We start from the raw sequence: 12,944 nt of genomic DNA on the forward strand, positions 1-12,944 counted from the left end.
GGAGCCAGAGGCCAGAGAGGGGGTGATCAATGAGAGCAGGTACAGAGGGGATGAGAGGAGACGGGCCCTGTGCCTTGCCTCTGCCTGTGCTGTTCCTTCTGCCAGGAGAGCCTTATGGAGTAATTCACAGAACCTCCCCTCCCACGTAAGTAGTGATCTAGATGTTGACATCCTGCCTTTCTTTTCTAGGGCCCAGGAAATGCCTGTTGAAATAAATTGCTGGAAAGCCACCACACCACAAACCATGCAAATTGTCAGACTGTTCTTTCCCATGTGGATATGAAATCTGCTTTGGAGCATGGGCCCAGTGGGGCTGCAGGGAGCCCACCACCTTCCAGGACCACTGTCTTAGTCAGGACTAAGAGTTGTGGACTGAGACCTATTAACTGAGGGCCCTTAGGCAAGGCTGTGCCTGGCTTCTAAGCCCCAGGGTCCTCCTGGGTAAGGGGTGCCCCTCGAAAGGGCTTAGCAAGTGGTGGGAGTTCACCCCAACAGTAACTATGCCAGTGCTTTATCCTTCCCTTATTGCAGGTAGACCAAAGTGGCCACAGGCTTTCTATTCAACATTCACAACCAGATGACCAGCTCCAGTTTACTGATGGGAGAGAAACCCATTGGTTCAAAGAGTTTAAGAGTTTCAGCCTAGCTGGGCACAGTGGCTCACACCTGTAATCCCAGCACTTTGGGAGGCCGAGGCGGGCGGATCACAAGGTCAGGAGTTCGAGATCAGTCTGGCCAACACAGCGAAACCCCATCTCTACTAAAAATACAAAAAAAGAAAAATTAGCCGGGCGTGGTGGCGGGTGCCTGTAGTCCCAGCTACTTGGGAGGCTGAGGCAGGAAAATGGCATGAACCTGGGAGGCAGAGCTTGCAGTGAGCTGAGATCGCGCCACTGCACTGCACTTCAGCCTGGGCAACAGACGAGACTCCGTCTCAAAAAAAAAAAATGAATTTCAGCCTAGAAGCTGGGCGTGGTGGCTGACACCTGTAATCCCAGCACTTTGGGAGGCCAAAGCGGGAGGATCATTAGAGGTCAGGAGATCAAGACCAGCCTGGGCAACATAGGGAGCCACTGTCTCTTCAAAATATATATTTTTTAAAAAGCCAGGTGTGGTAGCTCACGTCTGTAATCCCAGCACTTTGGGAGGCCAAGGTGGGTGGATCATCTGAGGTCAGGAGTTCAAGACCAGCCTGACCAATGTGGTGAAACCCTGTGTCTACTAAAAATACAAAAAAATTAGCCAAGTGTGGTGGTGGGCGCCTGTAATCCCAGCTACTCATGAGGCTGAGGCAGGAGAATCACTTGAACCCAGGAGGCAGAGGTTGCAGTGAGCCGAGATTGAGCCATTGCACTCCAGCCTGGGTGACAAGAGCAAAACTCCATCTCAAAAAAAAAAAAAAAAAAAGCCAGGCATTGTGGTGCACACCTGTGATCCCAGCTACCCAGGAGGCTGAGGCAGGAAGATCATTTGTGCCTGGGAGGTCAAGGCTGCAGTCAGTTGCGATCACATCACTGCACTCCATCCTGGGCAACAGAGTGAGACCCTGTCTCTACATAGTAATAATAATAATAATGAATCCCAGCCTGGGTAAGAGTGTCTCAAAAAAAGAAAGAAAAAAAATATGCCCACACCCACCCTGCTAAGAGAGGCAGATTCAACCCCAGGCAGATCACTCTCTTCTTTCACAAGCGTCCCAGGGCTATCCATCTCCAACCAGAAAGCCAGCCACGAGCCATGCCTTCCCTTCCTCTCAGAGCCCGTGTGCTCAACCTTAGGAGGAAAGGGACCTGCCAGGGTGCTAGTAGGGAGGGAAGAGGGGAGCACGGGGCTCAGAGGCGGAGGGGGTGCTCCGGGGGTCAGGAGAGCCCAGGGCAACATGGGCCAGGCTGTGCTTCCAGGGCAGGGTTTCACAGATGAGTGAACTAAGGCCAGGGCAGGTCAGACACGTAGGCTCTTTTGTCTCCTGCTTCCTCCTTCATGCCCTGGTCTCTGAAGCTCTCCCTACAGTCGGGACAGGTCAGGCTGGAAAATAATTTGGCTTCAAAGGCTGCTGGGGCTTTGGGGGTCAGGCAAATTTGAATTCCAACCTCTGCTTGTCTTTTTCTTTCTTACCTTGATTTTGAGATAGGATCATTCTTTTTTTTTTTTTTTTTTTTTTTTGAGACGGAGTCTCGCTATGTCACCCAGCCTGGAGTGCAGTGGCGCGATCTCGGCTCATTACAAGCTCTGCCTCCCGGGTTCACGCCATTCTCCTGCCTCAGCCTCCCAAGTAGCTGGGACTACAGGCGCCCGCCACCCCGCCCAGCTAATTTTTTGTATTTTTAGTAGAGGTGGGGTTTCACCATGGTCTCGATCTCCTGACATCGAGATCCGCCCGCCTCGGCCTCCCAAAGTGCTGGGATTACAAGCGTGAGCCGCCGCGCCCGGCCTTTTTTTTTTTTTTTTTTTTTTGAGACAGAGTCTCTCTCTGTCGCCCAGCCTGGAGTGCAGTGGCGCGATCTCGGCTCATTGCAAGCTCCGCCTCCTGGGTTCATGCCATTCTCCTGTGAAAGCCTCCCAAGTAGCTGGGACTACAGGCACCCACCACCACGCCTGGCTAATTTTTTTTTTTTGTATTTTTAGTAGAGATGGGCTTTCACCATGTTAGCCAGGATGGTCTCGATCTCCTGACCTTGTGATCCGTCTACCTCGGCCTCCAAAAGTGCTGGGATTACAGGTGTGAGCCACTGCACCCGGCCGAGATAGGATCATTCTATGTTGCCCAGGCTGGTCTTGAACTCCTGGGTTCAAATGATCCTACTGCCTCAGCCTCTGTGAGCTTAGGTTAATTTCCATCTTGGGCTCAGTATTTTTCTTTTTTCTAAGACGGGGTCTCGCTCTCACCTAGGCTGGAGTGCAGTGGCATGATCTCGGCTCACTGCAACCTCTGCCTCCCAGTTTCAAGCAATTCTCCTGCCTCAGCCTCCTGAGTAGCAGGGATGACAGGCAGGCACGACCACATCTGTCTAATTTTTGTACTTTTAGTAGAGATGGGTTTTCGCCATGTTGGCCAGGCTGGTCTTGAACACCCAAGCTTAGGTGATCCGCCTGCCTCGGCCATCCAAGTGCTGGGATTATAGGCTTAAACCACCGCACCCAGCCAACAGCCTCCGTTTTTTTTGTTTGTTTTTGAGATGAAGTCTCGCTCTGTTGCCATGCTGGAGTGCAGTGGCACGATCTCAGCTCACTGCAACCTCTGCCTCCCGGGTTCAAGTGATTCTCCTGCCTCAGCCTCTCCGAGTAGCTGGGACTACAGGCGCCCACCACCACGCCCAGCTAATTTTTTGTATTTTCAGTAGAGACGGGGTCTCACCGTGGTCTCGATCTCCTGACCTCGTGATCCGCCCACCTCGGCCTCCCAAAGTGATGGGATTACAAGCGTGAGCCACCGCGCTCGGCCTCCATGTTTTTCATCTGTAAAATGGGGATAACAGGGTGACCTCAGAGGGTCGTGAGATTAACAAGCTGCAAGGAGGCCGCTTCCCCAGGCATAGCCAGGAAGAGCTTGTGGGTCTGGGCACAGCTCCAGCGATGGCTATTATAAGAAAGCCATTCCCTTCTCAATTCTCTTTTAATCCCTTTGCTTAAGTCCAGAGGCAAGTCTTTGCTGGATGCTGGCCTGCCTTGAATATCTCTCTACGCCTTTTGAATCTTCCTTTTTTTTTTGAGATCGAGTCTCACTCTGTCGCCCAGGCTGGAGTGCAGTGGCGCCATCTCAGCTCACTGCAAGCTCCGCCTCCCGGGTTCACACCATTCTGCTGCCTCAGCCTCCCAAGTAGCTGGGACTACAGGCGCCTGCCACACACCTGGCTAATTTTTTTGTATTTTTAGTAGAGACGGGGTTTCACCTTGTTAGCCAGGATGGTCTCGATCTCCTGACCTTGTGATCCGCCTGCCTTGGCCTCCCAAAGTGCTGGGATGAATCTTCCTTTTAACAAGGAGAGGGCAGGAGGAGCTCAGCTCTTGGAGAGGCAACAGGACCTACCCGGGCTTTATAACATTGTTTTAGTTTTACTTTTACTGTTGCCTTCTAGTCTCTGAGATACTGGGGTTCCATTTAGGGTAGCAATACAAAGTTTCCCTGAAAAATAGATTTGTGATCATGGAAAAGCCAACATAAAGCAAAAGCATTAAAAGTATTACAAGTGGGCCAGGTGCGGTGGCTCACACCTGTAATCACCACATTGTGGGAGGCTGAGGCGGGTGAATCACTTGAGGTCAGGAGTTCAAGACCAGGCTGGCCAACATGGTGAAACCCTGTCTCTACTAAAAATACAAAAATTAGGCCGGGCGCGGTGGCTCACACTTGTAATCCCAGCACTTTGGGAGGCCGAGGCGGGTGGATCACGAGGTCAGGAGATCGAGACCACGGTGAAACCCCGTCTCTACTAAAAAATACAAAAAAATTAGCCGGGCGTGGTGGCGGGCGCCTGTAGTCCCAGCTACTCGGAGAGGCTGAGGCAGGAGAATGGCGGGAACCCGGGAGGCGGAGCTTGCAGTGAGCCGAGATTGCGCCACTGCACTCCAGCCTGGGCGACAGAGCGAGACTCCGTCTCAAAAAAAAAAAAAAAAAAAAAAAAATACAAAAATTAGCCATGGCTGTGCACGCCTGTAGTCCCAGCTACTCAGGAGGCTGAGGCAGGAGAATCACTTGAAACCAGGAGACAGAGGTTGCAGTGAGCTGAGACAGTGTCACTGCACTCCAGCCTAGGCAACAGAGCGAGTCTCTTCTCAAAAAAAAAAAAAAAAAAAAAAAAAAAAAAAAAAAAAAGAATATTACCAGTGGAGAAAGGGTCCACAAGGGTCCACATTCATTCATTTTTTTTTTTTTTTTTGAGACAGAGTCTGGCCCTTGTCACCCAGGCTGGAGTGCAGTGGCATGATCTAGGCTCACTGAAACCTCCGCCTCCTGGGTTCAAGTGAGCATGTCCAGCTAATTTTTGTATTTTGTAGAGATGGAGTTTCACCATGTTGGCCAGGCTGGTCTTGAACTTCTGATCTCAGGTGATCTGCTTGCTTTGGCCTCCCAAAGTGCTGGGATTACAGCCGTGAGTGCTTGCCCGGCCTCTTGTTTCCGTTTTAAGATGGGAGAAGTAACAGCCTGTGATGGGAATGACCCAGGGAGAGCGGAGAGAGGGCAGGGTTTCGGGATCAGAGTTGGCTTGAAGGGTCGGGATCTTCTGGAGGGGGTGGTGGTGGCCAGGAGCTGGACGGGTTCAGCCCGGTCCCAGGAGGGAAGGGAGTGGGTGCTACCTCAGCGGGTGGGTGGGGGAGCTGGTGGGAATTTTCTACTGATTCCTTCATTCGAAGTGTATTTATTGGGCACCCATTGAGTGCCAGGCTCTTTCTCAGGGCTACGATAGGGGTTCCATTTTCTCAGTGGCTTGAGCACCGGGTCATCAGCCGAGTGAGAGGATGGGCGTCAGCACTCCAGAAGTCACCCAATGGTTTCATTTTTTGCAGTCTTTGTTGTCCCAGAGGAGTAAGAATTAAAAGCACTAGGGCTGTGACATGCTGGAAATATGGCATGTTCCAAAGAGAATAAAATACAGTTTTATGATACACGAATTGTGTGTGATACATTCCAATTCTTCACATTGAACAAATTACCAATAGCAATATGCTGTGAAGATGGGCGAGGTGAGAGTGAGGAAGAGAAGGAGTAGAGAAAGGACGGGGCGGCGTTAAGGATACAGCAAATAACTGGAATTCCGCAAACACTGGGGTGATGCAGGCAACGCCCTTAGCACGGTCCCGGCAGGAGGCGGTGGGATCAGGCCGACCCGGGTCCCAGGGGTGACAGCGTCCCTTCTCCACTGCAGAACATCGAGGTACTCAACCTTCTGAACCTCAGTTTTCTCATCAGTTCAATGGGGAAAACAGGATGGTAACCCGTAATACTGGCGGCGCGGAGGCCGGGGAGCGCTCCCTACCTGTTGGCCGGCGGGCTGGGGACGGTCCGCACCCGCCCCGGGGAGGAGCGGGGGCGCGCGGGCGGGGTGGCGGGGACCCAGCAGGGGCTCTGGGGACCGGGACCCGCAGGGCAGGGCGGGACGGGCGGGGCGGGGCGGCGCTGGCCCCGCCCCGGGCCGGAGGGGCGGTGCTGCCTCCCGCCGGGCCCCGGGCACTGCCCTCCGGCCGCCGCGCCGCCCGCCCGCCGGAGCCCCGCTGTCCGCCGCCCGCCGCCGCGGGAGCCAGAGGTACGAGGGGCCGCGCCGAAGGTGCGGGGTACGGGGGCTCCAGGCGGATCCTGCGGCTCCCAGTGGGGAGGAGGCGCCTCGGGAAGGCAGGGGCAGGGGCGGAGGGGCTGGGCCGCCGCCCTTGCCCGGTCCACCTGTTCTGGAGGCGACATTTGTGCGCGCACGAACCCCGCGCGGCGGTCCCGGCCACCGCCTCCACCCCAACTGCGCCCCGAAGTGGAGCACGGCGGCTGGACCCGGAGCCTCGGCCCTCGCGGGCAGGACGCGCCTGGCTCCGGAGCCCTCGAGGGCAGCCCCACCCGGTTGGGTCCCGGGGCTGGAGAGGGGGCGTCGGGGAGAAGCCAGGTTCGAGGCAGGGTCTGCCCGGCCACCGTGGGCGAGTCGCGCCCCTCCGTCCGGGGGAGGCCTGGGCGTCGGGCTGTGCTCGCCCCGGAGCGGATGCGACTGGGGACGGGATGGAGAGCGGCCCGCAGGAGGGGGCTCTGCCGAGCTGGAAGCGTCGGCGCCGGCCTTAGGGAGGGTGAGGATTTGGACCTGCCCAAAAGCGGGAAGGGCCCTCCCCGTGCGGGAAACGGCCTGGGTACGAGCTGGGCACGGGGCGAGCCAATTGGAGTCTCCCAGCCTCCGGGCTCGCCTCGGATCCGCAGGCGCCCCTCCCTCCTCTCCAGCTGGGGAAGGTAGAGGGCTGAGCAGGAGCGGAACTGGGCTTGGGAGAGGCTCTGCTGGGGCACCTGGTCCCAGCGCCCATCCCGTTTCACTGCCAGGGCGAGTCCCCTTCCCTCAGTTTCATCACCTGTCATCCGGAGAGACAAGTTCCCACCTGGATAGTCTCAGCTGAGCTTCTGGCCCTGAGTGGGTTAAAGCGCCATCTCCCCTGCACCCACCTTTCCCTCACGACACCCTCTCTGCGGCTTCCTCCCCTCCGCCAACGTGGAGTGATTGACTGTTCCGCGAAGGCCCCTTGGGGTCACTTACCCTGCACTCAGCAAATAACCCCGAGCACCTGGTGTGTCTCAGGCCAGGTCTGGCCTTCCCCTTCCCGCCACCAGCTGCCCAAAGACTTCCCCTTTGTCACCTCCTCCCAAAGAATGGGGGAGCCACCCTGCCCAGGGTCCCATAGCAGAGTGCAGATGGAGCCAGGCCTCCCTCAATATTTCCCACAGCCCTCTCCAGCCTCAAACCTTCTGCAGAACCTGAAACCCTGCTACACTGTTTCCATAGCTGAAACCCCCAAAAAGAGGGTCCCCAAATCAAAGGAATACAAAGGAAAACAAAATATAAAGGAAAAGAAAGGAAGAGGAGAGATGGAATCCTCTCTATCATTAGTTTTCTGTTTGTTTTTTAGGGTCTCCCTCTGTCACCCAGGCTGGAGTGGCAGCTCACTGCAGCCTCAAACTGCTAGGCTCAAGCGATCCTCCCACCCCAGCTTCCCTAGTGGCTGAGACTGCAGGCACACACCACTACACCCAATGTTGTCATTAGTTTTTCTCTCAAACATTTTTCTAATGCCTTGGGTGCCTGTCGTTTCTTGTCTGCTAGGACAGCTCAGTATTAGAGGATAAACTCCGAAATGGACAGCCGTCTACAAAATGTGTTTTGTTTCCTTGTACTAATTGAAGCCCTCTAGCTGCTAGGTTAATGGGTCCATTAATTTCCAGTTCCTGTGATGGGCCCTGGGACCCCAATGTGGGGCAGGATTGGCAGAATCTCTAGGTGGTTTGTGTGGAACACCAGGAGTTTGTGAACTACCACATCAGCCCCAGCTAGCAACTCCCAAGCCCACCTGGCCATGGGGCCACTGGGTTCAGACCTCCAAGGATGCAGCTCAGCTGGGGATGCAGGTCCTGGAAGGTGGTGGCAGGTGGACTGCTCCACCACTAAGCTGGCCATCTGAGTTCTGAAGTGCACCTCTTCTCACTCTCCCCAGCTGCCTCCTTCTTTGGGGACCTCCTAGGTGTGCTCACGAACTCCGGTTGTTTTTTTTTTGTTCTTTTTGAAATAGAGTTTCGCTCTTGTTGCCCAGGCTGGAGTGCAATGGCACGATCTCGGCTCACCACAACCTCTGCCTCCCAGATTCAAGCAATTATCCTACCTCAGCCTTCCGAGTAGCTGGGATTACAGGCATGCACCACCACGCCCGGCTAATTTTGTATTTTTAGTAGAGATGGGGTTTCTCCATGTTGAGGCTGGTCTCGAACTCCTGACCTCAGGTGATCCGCCCACCTCGGCCTCCCAAAGTGCTGGGATTACAGGCGTGAGCCGCCACGCCCAGCCTCACGAACTCCTGTTGATCACCCTGCATTTTCATTGGCTCACCGCATCCTTCCCTCCAGATTGGAAGCTCCTGGAGGGAAGGACCCTTGTACAGATCCCAGATCCCAGAGCCTAGTGCCAGGCCTGGCACCTAGCAGGTGCTTCCTGAATATTGTTTGAATGAATTAACCGAAAGAAGTAGGAAAAACCATTCCTGTTTGCATACTTGTAGATAACTATTGTTAACATTTGCCCTTTTTTTTGCCAGACCTTTAAAAACACGTTTTTCTAGCTGGGCACGGTGGCTCACGCCTGTAATCCCAGCACTTTGGGAGGCTGAGGCAGGTGGATCACTTGAAGTCAGGAGTTTGAGACCAGCCTGGCCAACATGGTGAAACCCCATCTCCACTAAAAATACAATAAATTAATCGGGCATGGTGACACGTGCCTGTAATCCCAGCTACTCAGGAGGCTGAGGCAGGAGAATCGCTTGAACCTGGGAGGCGGAGGTTGCAGTGAGCTGAGATGGCGCCACTGCACTTTAGCCTGAGCAACAGAGCGAGACTCCGTCTCCAAAAAAAAAAATAAATAAAATAAAAATAATAAAATAACACGTTTTTCCATATTTGCATATCTTGTCTATATAAAATATTTTTCCATTAGTATAATTTCATGAGCATTCCTCATCACATTTTTTATATTTTTCAATGCTTGCATTTTGCTACATGTTGAGTTATTGGATCTCTTTTGACTTTTTAAAAATATATTTGGCTCTTTTTGATAATGTTACATTGAATTAGGCCGGGCGCGGTGGCTCACGCTTGTAATCCCAGCACTTTGGGAGACCGAGGCAGGCGGATCACAAGGTCAGGAGATCGAGACCACGGTGAAACCCCATCTCTACTAAAAATATATTAAAAAAAAATTAGCCGGGCGTGGTGGCGGGCGCCTGTAGTCCCAGCTACTCGGAGAGGCTGAGGCAGAAGAATGGCGAGAACCGGGGAGGCGGAGCTTGCAGTGAGCCGAGATCGCGCCACTGCACTCCAGCCTGGGTGACAGAGCGAGACTCCGCCTCAAAAAAAAAAAAATGTTACATTGAATTTCTGCATACATTTATACATGGCCAGATCTTTCCTGGGAAGGAATTAACCTGGTAATCAGTGTGTATGAACTTCTAGAATGGCTGTATCTAGACCCAGCTAGATATTTCTTCGTATTTCCTAGAAATGAAATTCCTGGGTCAGAGTATGAGCAGCCAGGTTGTGTGTTGCTTATTGATTGGTTTGAGCTCATCAGTAAGGTTTTACCCCTTGTCTGGTCTCTGTGTGGCAAGGATCTTTCCCCAGTTTATCATTTGGCTCTTATTTGTGGGTGTGTTTGTGTGTGTGTGGGTGTGTGTGTGTGGGTGTATGTCTGTGAGAGAGAGAGATAGAGAGGAGCAGCAAGTTTTTTTATTTTACTTTATCTGTGTGTGTGCTTTCTGATGAGGGAGACTTGGCTGCATTTATGAGCTGATGGGAAAGCTAGAAGAGAGCGCTCAGCTCCCTCAGTCCCAGGAGAAGGAGGGACAGGTTGATAGGCTGAGGTCTCCAAGGACTGAGGAGGTGGGAGGATGCAGTGCTGCTCCCAAGGATCCTCCTGGGCTGGTGAGGACAGGAGGCAAGAGGGAGGGGCTGGGGGGACACTTGATGAATTGCCTTTGATCTTCCCCGGAGGGAGTTGGAAGTCCTCGGTGCTTCCTCCCTGGGAGGGAGCAGGTGTGAACACTCCCATTGATGACTACGCAGGGAGGTGAGAGCCTAGTTCAGGGTAAGTCCATGCAGGGCCAGGTTCAAAGCAGGCTCTCCACATACCAACCACATGCCCTTGGGAATTGCTCTTCTCTCCAAGGCTCCCTTTCTTGTAGCTGTCAGGAAGTGGCAGCTCTTTGAATAAGTGCCTTTTCCTCTCCCATCTGCTGCCTTTGTCTTCCCTCTGGACAGATCTTGGGGTTGCAGGAGCTTCCAGCTGTGCCGTTGGCCACAGGACTAGGGGAGCCCCCTTCCCTTCCAGACCAGTGTCCGCATACCCTCCCCTGTGCCCACACACCTTCCCCTGTGCCCGCACTCTCACCCACCACAAGCCTACTCCAGCAGGAGCACCACAGCCTTCTGTGGTCACGCTGTGCAGTCTGAGCTGGCAGACGGGGAGCCAGGTGGACCAGCACATGAGAGCGAAACAGGAAGAGTGTCTGTCTTCATCTTTGCTGTTTGAAAGTCATTGTCCCAGATATAGGTACAGGACCCAGAGAGCCCCAATCATCTGTGACCATCATTTGCTCCTTCCCCTTCAGTTGGGGGTAGGCCTCTCTCCACTAAGCCAGACACTGTTACCTGACCTTACCAGACCCTCTCAGCCACCATGCTGTTATTCCCACTTTACAGACAAGGAGACTGAGTCTCGGAGTCAAGCGCCTCCTCTTGGCCGCAGTGAGATTGAGCCGCTAGCCCTGGTGCAGCCCCAGGCAAATGAGGCTGGGCCACAGGTAGACCCCTTTCCCCCAGCAAAGGGTGTTCGAACCCCGCTCTGCCTCTGCCCAGCAGGTCTTGGTTTCCTCCGCGCTTACACTGTAGTTAATCATAAGAGGACCTGCCACACAGGATGGTGAGGGATTAAACAAGTCAAAGCAGAAAACCACCTTGACCAACGGCTGCACATGGTCAGTGCTCAGAAAACACACGCCATTGTTATTATGAAACCACACAGCTCCAGGCCTGACAGTGAGCTTTTAATAAACGTTAACTCAACACTGGAGAAGCCTTCTCACCCAGTCAGCAGTGCAAACAGAAACAACAGTGAGATCACATTTGCCACTCACCCCAGTGGTGGAAAGGATGGTCATGCACCCCACTCGCCCTCCTATGCCCTGGGAGAGCCTGTGGTGAGGCAAGTGTGCCCTGAGCCTGGAGTAGGAGTGGGAGAGAGCAGGTTAGGGTTCCATATCTGAAGCTTTATATTTCTGAGGCCGGGCGCGGTGGCTTACGCCTGCAAACCCAGCACTTTGGGAGGCCGAGGCGGGCGTATCACCTGAGGTCGGGAGTTTGAGACCAGCCTGACCAACATGGAGAAACCCTTATCTCTACTAAAAATACAAAATTAGCTGGGTGTGGTGGTGCATGCCTGTAATCCCAGCTACTCAGGAGGCTGAGGCAGGAGAATCGCTTGAACCTGGGAAGCGGAGTTTGCAGTGAGCTGAGATTGCACCATTGCACTCCAGCCTGGGCAACAAGAGCGAAACTCCATCTCAAAAAAAAAAAAGTTGTATCTCTCCGGCCAGGTGTGGTGGCTCACACCTGTAATTCTAGCACTTTAGGAGGCTGAAGGGGGTGGATCACTTGAGTCCAGGAGTTACCTTTTTTTTTTAATATAATTTTTGAGATACGTTCTTGCTCTATTGTCTAGGCTGGAGTGCACTGGTGCAATCATGGCTCACTACAGCCTCAACCTCCTGGGCTCAAGCGATCCTCCCACCTCAGCCTCCTGAGTAGCTGCGACCACAGGCACCCTCCACCATTCCCTGCTAATTTTTTTATTTGATTTTTTGCAGAGAAGGAGTCTTGTTATGTTGCCCAGGCTGGTCTGGAGCTCCTGGGCTCAAGTGATCCTCACACCTCCGCCTCCCAAAGTGCTGGGATTAGAGGCATGAGCCACCTTGCCCAGCCCTAAATTACATTTCCTTTGACCCAGAGGGCTCACTTCTAGGAACCAATCCTATAGAAGTAATTAAGGACATGCTCAAAGAAGTAAGTGATGATTACCATGGTGTAAGCGATTCTCCTGTCTCAGCCTCCCGAGTGGCTGGGATTACAGGTGCCAGCCACCATGCGTGGCTAATTTTTGTATTTTTAGTAGAGACGGCGTTTCACCGTGTTGGCTAGGTTGATCTTTTTTTTTTTTTTTTTTTTTTTGAGACAGGACCTTGCTCTGTTGCCCAAGCTGGTGTGCAGTTATGAAACCCTGGCTCAGTCTTCTGGGCACAAACCATCCTCCCACCTCAGCCTCCCGAGTAGCTCAGACTACAGGCACATGCTAATTTTTGTATTTTTTGAAGAAACGGGGTTTCACTATGTTGCCCAGGCTGGTCTCGGACTCCTGGGCTCAAGTGATGCTCCCGCCTTGGCCTTCCAAAATTCTGGAATTACAGGAGGGAACCACCATGCCTGCCATTTTTTTTTTTTTTTTGAGACAGAGTCTTGCTCTGTTGCCCAGGCTGGAGTGTGGGGTATGAGCATAGCTCACGGCAGCCTCAGCCTTCTGGGCTCACGCAGTCCTCCTACCTCAGCTTCCTGAGTAGCTGGGACTACCACGCCTGGCTAATTGTTTTATTTTTATTTTTGGTAGTGATGTGGTCTCCCTATGTTGCCCACGCAAGTCTTGGCCTCAAGATTCTCCTGCCTCAGCCTCCCAAAG

The 12,944-nt window shown here is 53.4% G+C and overlaps 1 protein-coding gene across 8 annotated transcripts in view; it reads left to right on the forward strand.

Annotated features, from left to right (window-relative positions):
• The first annotated feature begins 6,136 nt into the window (after positions 1-6,136).
• The window catches only part of A4GALT (alpha 1,4-galactosyltransferase (P1PK blood group)), a 28,307-nt gene continuing 21,499 nt past the window's right edge, over positions 6,137-12,944 (forward strand). For 2 of the 8 annotated variants that reach the window (XM_063622997.1, XM_063622996.1), the window contains exon 1: positions 6,137-6,242. The gene's annotated coding sequence lies outside the window, so the exon portion shown is untranslated. The remainder of the gene's footprint in view (positions 6,243-12,944) is intronic. The other 6 variants (XM_063623001.1, XM_063622999.1, XM_063623000.1 and 3 more) reach the window with 5 other exon arrangements.

The sequence above is a fragment of the Symphalangus syndactylus genome, chromosome 18 (genome assembly GCF_028878055.3).
Source record: "Symphalangus syndactylus isolate Jambi chromosome 18, NHGRI_mSymSyn1-v2.1_pri, whole genome shotgun sequence".
Taxonomy (NCBI): Eukaryota; Metazoa; Chordata; class Mammalia; order Primates; family Hylobatidae; genus Symphalangus; species Symphalangus syndactylus.